The sequence below is a fragment of the Protopterus annectens genome, chromosome 2.part1 (assembly GCF_019279795.1).
Source record: "Protopterus annectens isolate FY-2018-M chromosome 2.part1, PAN1.0, whole genome shotgun sequence".
In the NCBI taxonomy this organism is placed as follows: domain Eukaryota; kingdom Metazoa; phylum Chordata; order Ceratodontiformes; family Protopteridae; genus Protopterus; species Protopterus annectens.
Genome location: NC_056729.1, coordinates 860,066,084 through 860,079,002, shown reverse-complemented (window position 1 = coordinate 860,079,002; position 12,919 = coordinate 860,066,084).

Sequence of the window (12,919 nt, the reverse complement as noted above, 5' to 3'; positions counted from 1 at the left end):
TTTTAGTTCGTCAACACCGTTCCCCTAGTGCCACAGTGAATATCAATGTAAAATACAGTTAAATGTTAACATATAGATATTCACCCAGGATTCCAAGGGAAAACAGCATTGCATTAGCCATTTTTGTCTGTAGCACATGTGTATCACACAACTACTTCCTAGTAAACTGTTTTTTATAATTGTGTTACGTGATTGCTAATTATGAAAGACTTAAAAATAAACTGCTATAATTCTATATATCGTACAACCACTAAAGCAGTTATATACATTTACTTACATAAATATTCACTACTCTTTCAATTTATTCCTTTTATTTGCAATAAATAAATTAAGATATGAACAATATAGACATGGTTACGTCACATGTTGATTTGCACCTGTTGGCCAACTATAATTCAAACTTAACTTTTTAGACCTTTAGAGCTTTTTCTTGTTATACAGTTTGCTAAATACGCGTCGACAAATACGTGTTCGACATTTTAAATGTTTGTTCTTCTAATATAGACCGTGTCTTCTGCTATGCTTTCTGTATAAACCTCATTGACACAAAATTTCACGATATATATTATATCGTTTTGATTGTACTTTATGTCCCCTATCTCATCTTCCAATTCCTTTATTACCCAACTGCCATATTTTACCATTTTTGGCAAGTATGGAGACACCTCTTCCTTTTCCCCCCTAACAAAATATTTTTCTTATGCAATAATTCTACAACTTTCTCTTTTCGTCTCATAAATTTCCTTTTCTGTACAGAAAAAGTAAATTATTCAACATGCTTTCTTGTATTTTTTCTTACCCTTTTCTCTCTTCTTTCCATAGATGCAGTTCCACCCATAGATATACATTCTTTACATTTCTTTAACTGTAATCCACCAGTCTGTCCAAGACTTACAAAAAGCTTTCATAGTGTAATGTTCCTTCCAAAACTGCCCAATTTTCTGTTTTTGTCTGTCTGCAACACATTTCCTAATAGTCGTTTTAGAACTTTTCCTTGTTTTATAATATCATAATTTTCTCCCATTTCAATCCAAGTAGATAAGTTATTTGAAACTCTGCGACCATAATACCACTGTCTTTTTTTACATGATGGTCAGACAAAAGAATCTCTTTTCAGTAATCCTCTTACAAGACTATCTGCAAATATATAGAGCTGAGTATATTTTTCTGTATTATTCTGTATTATAGAGCTAAATTGTTGCTTAGATATCTGTTGTCTTACTGTTCTGCAAATATACAGAGATCAGTATATATTTTCTGGGTTTTATAATTTGCACCGTGATTCCTCACATCTCTGTTGAAACTGTCTTCCCCACCCCCCTTCCCTGTTCTTGGTTGTAGTTTAAATTTGGTGGCTTTTGCAGTGCCCGCCCCACTGTAGATTTGATCTAGGACACTCCCCCAGTCCCATTTCTTTACCGCATTCTACCTAATAAACCCTTTCTGCACTTGCTTTTAGTCCTTTTTAATTTAATTGTATTTTTTCAAACTGTGTGTGGACTAATATTGCTACATACTCAAGTGTGCCAGCTTGCACTGCATGTGAATTGTTTTTACTACTGTTTTTGCTACTTTTCTGAAAAAAAAAAAAAAAAAATTGTAAGCCTGTTTCCTACCTTTCCTGTAATTAGTGTTCCAGATACAGATTTGCTGTATCCAGGACTGTTTGTAAGCTTCTGAGCCCCCCAAGCCTTTCTGTGTTGGAAGGAAGCCTTCTAGCATATCAGTGGGAGTGGTAAGCATTAGGTAACCTGTCTACCACATAAGGGGTGGTTCTGGCCCAGAATTTGTAGTTATTGGCCGTTTGGGCGGTCTTCCATCTCTCTCAACTTTCTGATTTGAAGGCCTGCATTTGCACTTGTTTCTGTCCTGTAACTCCTGGGCCCATCTCATTTGCTCACTCAAAAAAAAAAATGTATCTGCTTTTACTATATTTGTGTTTCTTCCTACTTTATTTTGCATTTGCGTCATCTTAAAAGTACTCAGTTGTATTTATTACTGCTTGGTGTAACTCATTCTAAGCCTTTTAGTTTAAGCACTTGGGCTTCAGACCAGTTGTTTTACATTAAGAAGGTTTGTGGTTTGCACTGTAGTGGCAGAACAGGTAGCTTACATTCTTCTAAGTTGGGAACTGCTGATTGAGGGCTCAGTGTCTTTTATTCTAAAAGTGTATTAATTCTGGTTTAAGCACTTGGACTTCAGGCCAGTTATTTTACATTAAGAGGGTTCGTGGTCTGCACTCTTGTGGGAGGAGAGGCTGGACTCTGCCCTTCTGAGCTGGGAATTTCTGGTTAAAGGCTTATAGTGCCTGCATATTTGAACTGCTTCTTATTGAAATTGGTACACCTTGTTTGCTGTAGCATAGACTAGATCCAGGTCTACTGAATCTAGCTTTATTTGTATAACTTGAGCACTAATCCAGGCATTCTTTAAAGTATTCAGTTGTATTTATTACTGCTTGGTAGTAACTTGATTAAAGTTTAGTTATCATTCTAAGTCTTTTGGATTAAGCACTTGGGCTTCAGACCAGTTGTTTTACATTAGGAAGGTTTGTGGCCTGCACTGTGGTGGCAGGACAGGTATCTTACATCCTTCTAAGTTGGGAACTGCTGATTGAGGGCTCAGTGTCTGTTATTCTAAAATGTATTAGTTCTGGTTTAAGCACGTGGGCTTCAGGCCAGTTATTTTATATTAAGAAGGTTCGTGGTCTGCACTCTTGTGGGAGGAGAGGCTGGACTCTGCCCTTCTGAGCTGGGAATTTCTGGTTAAAGGCTTATAGTGCCTGCATATTTGAACTGTTTCTTACTGAAATTGGTACACCTTGTTTGCTGTAGCATAGACTATATCCAGGCCTGCTGAATCTAGCTTTGTTTGTATGCTTGTTGTTTGTTTGCTTGTTATTTCCCTAACACTAAGTCCACCTAAAACACGGCTTTTCAATGCTTCTGTGGATCCCTAGTGATATCTGCATTGCTTACTGTACTTATTTCCTTGTTTCACTTGAAAGAAAGTTACTGTTTGTCATTTCTGCATTTAAGTTACCTGTAACACATTGCATTTAAGTTACCTGGCACTTGCTCACTAAATCAATTATATAAGTCAGCACTAAAAAATTAAAAGCACTACACCCTCACAAACATCCCTTGAGTACATTGTTCCCCATTGGCCCTTTTTTTCAATTATAAAGGAATTCCCAATACTATTCTAGCATGTCCAAAGGTCAGTTGTCAATCTCCTCTCCGGTCCAGCTGGTGAATCTGGGAATCTTGAGGCAATGTTACAACTGCCTCATGTACACAGACAACCCTCTCCTCCTCCCAACAAATTCCAACACATGTGAGAGATGCAACCATATAGCCAAACTGGAGGCTAAGCTCTCTCAACTCAGTACTGGTGTAACCAGTCAGGAGGAGAAGGAAACCACACTCACTACAATTCCAGTCTCACATAGACCTACCACAACAGCAAACCAAACACATAAGCACACAAAAACATACTCAGGGGGCTCTAAATAAAAATCTGCCTAAGCAGCAGAGACCTCCAAAGCTGACACCCAAGCAACTGCTACCCCAAAACAAAACACATGCAACACATAGCTCACAAAGCCAGTGTGCCGAACAGTCACAGCCCTTAAGGCTAAACAACACACCTGATACACTTGTAATAGGTGACTCTATCGTTAGGCACACTGACGTCCCGCTCACCAGGCTGAACAAGGAGAAGGTCACGGTGAGCTGCTTGTCGGGTGCTAGGATCCGCCACATAACACAAGCACTCAGGTCACTCCAAGGCAAGTACAAATATGACTCAGTCATTGTCCATGCTGGTTTGAATGACCTGAGACATACCTCCCTGGACTACATGAAAAGAGACATAGAGGAGATCTCTGAGCATGTAGCCCAGGCCGGTATGACCCTGACCTTGAGTAGCATCTTACCCTCACCAAGAATGATGCCACAATATGAAGACAATATGATCAATTTCAACAATTGGCTTAAGTATTGGTGTCATTCAAAGGGGATCCGATGCCTGTCAGCCTGAGATGACATGCTCGACAAGCCACGATGCTTCGCTAGGGACGGCTTGCACCTGTCACCCCTGGGCTTAAAGGCTCTTGCTACCACCATAGTACCTTTTTTAAGCAAGGCTCAAAAGACAAACCCACCTCCATAGGTATCACAAGGGATGAGAAACTAAGAGTAATGCTACTCAATGCCAGAAGTCTAAACCCCAAGATGCACGCACTCTAAACTCTCCTTAGCATGGAGAACATCAATATCTGTGCAGTAACAGAAACCTGGTTCAAAGCTCCCGAGAGCACCCCAGCACTACCAGGTTATACCTCATACCATGCTTTTCGGCCCCAAAATGTGGACTGAACCACAAAAGGAGGGGGAGTATCAATATTCATCAAATATACCCACACCTCCAGGTTGGTGGCACAGCACGAAGCATCGGAGACTATCCATGTGCAACTAACAGTAGGTAAAACTGCCTTCCAGTTTATAGCCTGCTACAGACCACCCTCCCAAACCCAGGAACCCCACTCAGCCTTCCTGAGAACACTGGAAAATATGAAGGTCTCTCCAAACACCATTATATTGGGCGACTTCAACTACCCAAACATAGACTGGGAGCATTACTCTAGCTCCAACACCCTAGCCCAAAGGTTCCTAGAATTTATAAATTCAAATACTATGGAACAACTTGTTACCACTCTCACAAAAGGGGAAAACATACTGGACCTGATCATCACCAACATGGGGACTCTATGCTCCAGACCAGAAGTGTATCCCTCACTGGTAAGATCAGACCATAAACTAATCCCACTGGATATTCACATCCTGACCCCACCCCCTTCCCAGAAAACCACAGTGAAAAACTTCTCTAAAGCAAATTTCACACTCCTCAAAACTGAGGTGGAATCCTTCAAAGCCCCCGGGCCTGTGGAAAATACAGCCCAGACCGCAGAATCCTTTATAAACGCATTCTATGAACACCTTCAGGAATGCATGGATCATGCAATCCCAAATAAAACCAAGACCCAATCCTCCAAAGGCAGACATCCTGTCTGGTGGACCCCAGCCATAAACAAACTATACAATAGAAGGAGGAAGCTACTACATGATAGAGCAAAATCCCAAAAAGGGATGGCATCTCTGATCAGTATTAGCAAAAAACTACGGGCACTCATAAAATCGCCTAAGGCCAGCTTCAAGAGAAAAATTGCACAGGACACTAAGGATAATCTCAAGGCTTTCTTTAGTTATGTTAGGAACCTGGGTGGGAATTTCAGATATGCTCAGAATTAGTCCAAAATGACAATAAATACACCGAACCCACAGACATTGCCAACATCCTAGCTGACAGGTTCAGCGCAAACTTCTCCCCCCCTCCCCACCAAAAGGGCAAATATCTATCCCAGCAGAGTGCTGCCCCCCTGACATCTCAGATGCTCAGGTAAGAGCCACCCTCTCCAAAGCAAAAAACACAGCATCAATGGGACCAGACGGTGTCCCGGGCTGCGTCCTACATGAACTCAAAGAAGAGCTAAACCCAAACATAAAACTACTGTTCAATCTCAGCCTTACTACAGGATATGTACCTAAAGAGTGGCGTACAGCAACAGTGATCCCTCTCCACAAAGGTGGTGCCTCAACAGATCCTGGAAACTATTGCCACATAAGCCTGACTAGCTTGGTCTGCAAAGCTATGGAAAGGATCATCATGGACCTCATAAATAAAGATATTGGAGACCTACAGACACTGGATCCTACCCAATTTGGCTTTGTTAAGGGCAGATCCTGCCTCTTAAACCTGGCTGATTTCTTTGAAACAGTCACCAAGGCCATTGACGAGGGGAAGGTGATCCACACAGCCTACCTGGACCTCGCAAAAGCCTTCAATACAATACCCCACTTGGGCATTATAGATAAGCTCACCAGCTTAAATATAAACCCCTATGTCACTAGATGGGTTGCAAACTGGCTCAAGGACAGAACCCACATGGTTAGAATTGCTGGAGCCATGTCAGACTGCAAACCAGTTACAAGTGGCATCCCACAAGGCTTAGTCCTGGGACCTCTCTTGTTCTGTATATATTTCTTGGAGGTACAGGCCAACACGGAAGGACAGTGGCTGACCAAGTTCGCAGATGACTGCAAACTGGGTGCCATAATCAACTCTCCAGCCGACACAAGCATCCTCCAAAAGGGCCTCATAGAAACAGACAACTGGTGCCAGAGCCATGGTCTCAAGCTAAATGCCAAAAGGTGTATAGTCATCCCATTTGGCAAAAACAAAGTGCCCACAAATTACCACATAGGTGGTAATCCATTAAGTACAGAAGAAGTAATTAGGGACCTGGGGACCCAAGTTGATAGCAATCTCTCATTTGACAACCACGTGGCCAAAGTGGTTAGAAAAACATTTTATATAGCCCACCTAATCATGAAGGGATTCACATCTAGATCAGGGGAGGTCATCATGCTGCTTTACTCATCCCTCATCAGGCCCATAATTGAGTACAATGCCCCTTTTGGGATGTACATTACCAGACACCTGCAGCAACTGGAAAGACCCCAAAAGTACCTCACCAAGAGGATCAAAGGGCTCAAACAGATGCCATATGCTGCCCAGTTAAAGAAACTCCAGCTCTACTCAGTGGCATACTGCCTGCTCAGAGGCGATCTGTGCCTGACTTATAAAGCCATGTCCAACCCGGAATTAATGGACATGCTGCACCTCAGAAAATCCAAATCCCATCGAGCTACGCACTCGAGGGACTTGAACCTCAGCACTGAAATAAATAGGACATGCTGGAGGGACAGATTCATAACCCAGAGACTCCCTTCACTCTGGAATAAAATCCCCGTCCAGGTTAGGCAGAGTCCCTCATTGACTCTCTTCAAGAGGAATCTTGATGAGTGGATGGGAGATCGTAGGTTTACCCCGGGTATCGCTTCTGTGTCACTGTTAGACAGAGGCACAGTATACTAACCTCGAAAAAGGGCATAGCAAAATTAATTTAAAATGGGTGGCGAAAGCCAAACACACTCTGGCTAGGCTTATAAATGCCCTAGGGCAGATAGCCTAGTATGAACCTATGAACCTATGAACCTATATGTGAAATGTATTGTATTTCATTGCATTAAGCAACTCCACTTATTACTTCCTGCAGTTTTTTGACATCATTACCCTTTTCTTTCTTATTATTCTTCAAATGACAGTCACAATCTTCCATTATAAAAATGATCATATTAACCATAACATAAGATTTTAGTTTTTGAAAAGAGTCTTCCCTTTCCTTAACATCAGTACATGCATAACCCCCCATTAGTCTGAAAACATTTTCCCACTTCCTGCCTGTACTCCTTCCCCATTCACCTCATTTCCTTCCCTCCCCTTCCTGCCAGCTCAGTCACTCACAACACACTTCCTGCCTGTACTCCTTCCCCATTCACCTCAATTCCTTCCCCACTCAATTTTACTCCCTATACAAACTCTCAATCATCCCCCTAACAATGCAACTCTTCCTCTTCTTTGCCACTGCACTACTCTTATACCTTTCAGCCTTAACCTCATTTCACTCATACTAGTCCTATCTCCCCAGCCTACTTAAAGGTTACCCCACCTCTTCCTCCCACACTAACACTTAACTACTTCTTGCTCAGCTATCTCCCCATCACTCTTTAGTTTCTCCTTCTCTACTTTTCACAAATTTACCCTCCTTCACAACAAATTACCCTCAAAAACAAACCAAAACTCATCTTCCTCCACCTAGCATCACACACCTCACAAATAACCTTCTACTCTCTGGTGACATTCACCCTAACCCAGGCCCTCAGTCCCTTCATCATTCCTCCAATCCCACCCCTTCTGCTCTCACCCCTAACCATACCCATACTTAGTTACAACAAACCTCTGCACATAAACACCTGTCCATATATTCTATAAATACTCAAAGTCTAACTAACAAGATTTCAGAGCTATATTCCTGGATAGCCCATACAAATCCTAACATCTTTGCCTTGTCCGAAACTTGGCTCAAGTCTCACATCACTAACAGTGAAATACTGCCACCTGGTTACAACATCGATTGTGCTGATAGATCCCCTAAAAAAGGTGGTGGTATAGCCATACTCTACGCAGATAGCCTAAACCTGTCTCCTGTTACTATCCCCATCCCCAACTTCCATCCTGCTGAACTTCTCATCCTAAACTACCATCTAAACCCACACAAGAAATTTTCTGTCACCTCTATCTACATCCCCCCGGGAATAATATACCCACCCTCGAAAATATCCTATCCTGGTTTAGGCACAACTTAGACTATGAAACTCTTATTCTTGGTGATGTCAATATAGACTAGTCCAAACTTACTAGTAACTTCACACAATCCAGCATCAACTTACATGGTTTCCATCAACTGCTTACATCCCCCACCCATTTCAACAAAGACTTATCTTCCAGTTCCACCATTGACTGGATGCTCACCAACTCTCCCCACCTCTACCATGGCCCATGTTCCCTACCTGACTCCTTAAGTGATCATCTCTCCACCTCTATCCTTAGGCACACCTCCCAGGCATACAAACCACCACCTATATAGAGACTATTGTAAGCTCTCTAACTTCAATAACACCCAGTTTAACTCCATACTATCTAGTTTTGATTGGTCCATCTATAAACACATTCCTCTTGATGATGCTGTCAGTAAATTCAAAAACATGTTCCTAGATACCCTTAATTCCCTTGCTCCCTCTAGGAAAGTTAGAATTAAATAAAGCTATGCTCCATGGCTCTCCAAAGATACTGGAGCACTGATGCATAACAGGGATAGCACCTGGAAGTCATGGCTTAAAACTAGGCAAACCCCCCATCCACTTAAATACAGACACTTATGTAACCTAGTCAAAAAATTAGTCACTAAAGACAAGAAATCTTACTACAACTCACCCCAACTAGACAACAGTTCCAACTCTCGTAATTTCTAGATTACTCTTAACAAAATACTTTACCCTGGCAACCCTTCAAGCCCCTCACCCTACCCCAACAAATCTCCTCCAGAAATTGCTACCCTACTCAACAAACACTTCATTAACACTATCCACAACCTCACTCCCTCTAATACGTATACTGAAACTATTACTACCATCATCAACCCCATAAACAGAATCTCTTCTAATTTAAACCTGTGTCAACTTCTTACATTAAATCCCTTCTTCTAAAGCTTAAACCATGTTCCCCCTCTACCGATAACCTACCTTTTACATCTCTCAAACTTGCTGCTGAATCTATAGCCTATCCTATATCCATTCTCATTAATGGATCTGTACAAAAGGCTACAGTTCCTGCTATCTGGAAATCCTTCTATATTATCCCACTACATAAGGGTGGCAACTCCACTAATCCATCTAACTATCGTCCCATTGCCATTCTTTCTCCCATCTCCAAGTTACTCAAGAAATGCATTCACTCTCAACTTCTCAACCACCTCCTCCAACATAACCTTCTCACTCCAACTCGTCCCCACCACAGCACATCCACCATCCTCCTCTCATAGGTTCATAGGTTCATAGGTTTGTACTAGGCTCTCTGCCCTAGGGCATTTATAAGCCTAGCCAGAGTGTGTGTGGCTTTCACCACCCCTTAGGATGAGAATACTACGCCCATTTAGGGTTTAGTTTACTGTGCCTCTGTCTAGTAGTGACACAGAGATGACCCCCGGGGTAAACCTACGATCTCCCATCCACTCATCAAGACTTCTCTTGAATAGAGTTAGTGAGGGGCTCTGCCTAACATGGATTGGGATTCTGTTCCAGAGTGTAGGGAGCCTCTGGGTTATGAATCTGTCTCTCCAGCACGTCCTATTTATTTCTGTGTTGAGGTTTAAGTCTCTTGCTCTTGTGGCTCTGATGGATTTAGATTTTTTGAGGTGGAGCATGTCCATTAATTCCGGATTGGACATGGCCTTGTATGTTAGGCACAGGTCACCTCTGAGTAGGCGGTATGCGACTGAATAGAGCTGGAGTTTTTTCAGTCGGGCAGCATATGACATATGTTTAAGACCCTTTATCCTCTTGGTGAGGAACTTTTGGGGTCTTTCCAACTGCTGCAGATGTCGGGTAAGATACATCCCAAATGGGGCATTGTACTCAATCATTGGCCTGATAAGAGATGAGTACAGGGAAAATGTTTGTTCATAGTTTAGTATTAGGCTAACTGCCCTTGTGGGCTATTTTTAAACCTAGCCAATTACCCCAAGTGAGAATCAAACCCTGCACCTTCTGTCTGTAAGGTAAACACATTAACCATTATGCCAACCTCCTCTCTTTCACTCATACCATAGACAATGCCCTTGATAACAATCAACTAATATCCTGCCTCTTTTTTGACCTTTCCAAGGCTTTTGATACAGTCTCTCACCCAATACTCCGTTCTAAATTATCTAGCCTCAATCTATCTTCTTTCCCCCTTGCCTGGTTCTCCAGCTATCTCTCAGTTAGGCAGCAATCTGTCAAATGGCTCTCCTCCTGCTCTCCCTTTATATCTGTTCCAACAGGTGTTCCTCAAGGCTGTATCTTGGATCCCCTCTTATTCAACATCTTTACTAACAAAGTCTTCACCTCTTGCAGACAATCTTCTCTTATACAATATGCAGATGACTCTACACTCATTTCAGTCTCCAGTAGTATCACAGACCTTCTCACCCTTACTCAAAACTCCTTTCTGTCCAGAGAGAAATGGCTGTCTGACAATCTTCTTATCCTTAACCCCAAGAAGACCAAGCTCCTGCTCATTCTCCCCTACTCATTTTCCAACCATAAATCTACATTTACTATAAAATCCTCTAACAACACTATCATAAGACCTGAACCACACATTAAACTGTTAGGCGTCATTATTGATAACAAACTCAAATTTAACTTACACTTACTGCAAGGAATAAAAAAAACACACCAGAAACTTGGCTTGCTCTATCGCAACAAAATATTTCTTACTCCAAATGCTAGACTCACCTTAGCACAGTCCTTCCTCCTGCCCACACTTCTCTATGTTGCCGACATACTAACAAGCTGCTACCATGAACAAACTGCAACAAACGTACCACAAAATTGCAAGATTTATTACAAACTCCCCCTACAACTCCCATCACTGCCTGGCCCTGAACTCATTACACTGGCTCAAATTCCCTCAACTACTGCTACTTTCTCAACTTCAAGTTATTCACTGCATTTTATACAGGCCTTCATCCTGTCCAGCTCTCACTACTCTTTTATTTAACTACACCCCTTCTAGAACCCTCTGCACCTCTAACCAACAACATCTGAATGTGGATCATCCAAAGAAGAACATAGGCAAACTACAATATAACTGCTCTATAGCCCACACTTGGAACAAACTTCCTCTACACATACGCTCCATCATACACTCTGCACACTTTAAAAAGGAACTCAAACATTATCTTCTCAATATCAAATCATGTCATTGCTTAGAACCTACCTAATTTTCCCCTTTATACAATGGTGCTTCTCCTCTCTGAACTCCTGAAAGCATCTATACCTTCCTACAAAGCCTAGGCAAGAAATCTGATCACTTGTATATCACTTGTTTAATCACTTGTATATAACTTGTTTGTAAAATGGGCTCCTGGCCAAGGTGGACCAACCCGGTTAACAAATGTCAAATAAATAAAAAGATTTTCTACCATTTTAGATATTTCATATTTTCATTCTCTCACTAAACAAAATATCTCTCCAGAACATTGTTCATTAATTAAATTCCATATAATTTTTGCCTCCATAGTTTTTCAGCTTGCTTTCTGTCTTTAATAGATAGAATTCATGTATCTTGTAAGCAGATAAAATCAGAAAATAAACCTGCACACCATTCTAATACTGATAATCATCTGAACTTACAGGACTGTTGATATGCCTTCCCCTTTTAAAACTGCTAGATGAATATTTCTAAACCTTTTGTTGTTTTACTCTTACCCCGGGATTCATGAACCTTGCGCCAGGCGCCAGCATAGCGTCGGCGTTATAACGCCAAATATGGCTGCTTAGCGATTCAGGTATGAATGAATTCCACGTGCACTACGGCGTCGCCGGACCGTCCCTTGGCGTAGGTATGCAAAACACACTGTGTGCGGTATTGCACCATGCAAATGAGGGCAATAGCGATCCACAGTGGCGAGGCGTGGCGTAAGACGCGGCAATGTAAACCAAAAAAGCGGTTTACATTTACCCAAACATACGGAGGAGTAGCGGAAGGCTGTCAAAGTCAGGTATCATATAGGTGCAATATGCCAATGTGGAAAGGCACCGAGAATGTCCAAAGAAAATATGCACAAAATGTAAAATGACATAAATGGCGCGTCGTAGAAAGAACAGCAGACCCCGGGATGTGTGCACAGAAGTTGTAAAGCAATGAAATAATATGATAATGTCCGAAAAGAGCATTAGAACACAAATCAGCTGCACAGCCACCACACACCATAGTATGTATGTAAAGCTGCAACCCCAGCGCAATGGTTGTCAAGGAGTGGTCCTGGTGTCCGGCGCCGTAACCAGGTATTAGTAGTCAATTCCATGCAAATGAGGCAGATAATAGTGAATCGCAAAAGCGGCGCCAGCGTAAGGATGGAGCAAACGGCGTAGCGGTACTACACCGAGGAGTGGCCTACACGAGATACATGTCAACCACACAGGGGTGTGCCACTGTAGGAGGAAGGATATTGGAGGAAAGCAAATCTGGGCTGTACAATGCATATTACAGCATCATGACTGGCGTGTTAGGAAATAGATGCGCTGACAGTACAGAATGCGCGTACAAATGCATGTGCACGAGGCTGACTACGTTCCCGAAACCAGTCATGTGACGGCCTCACCGGCAACAACCAGGCATATAGGAAGGT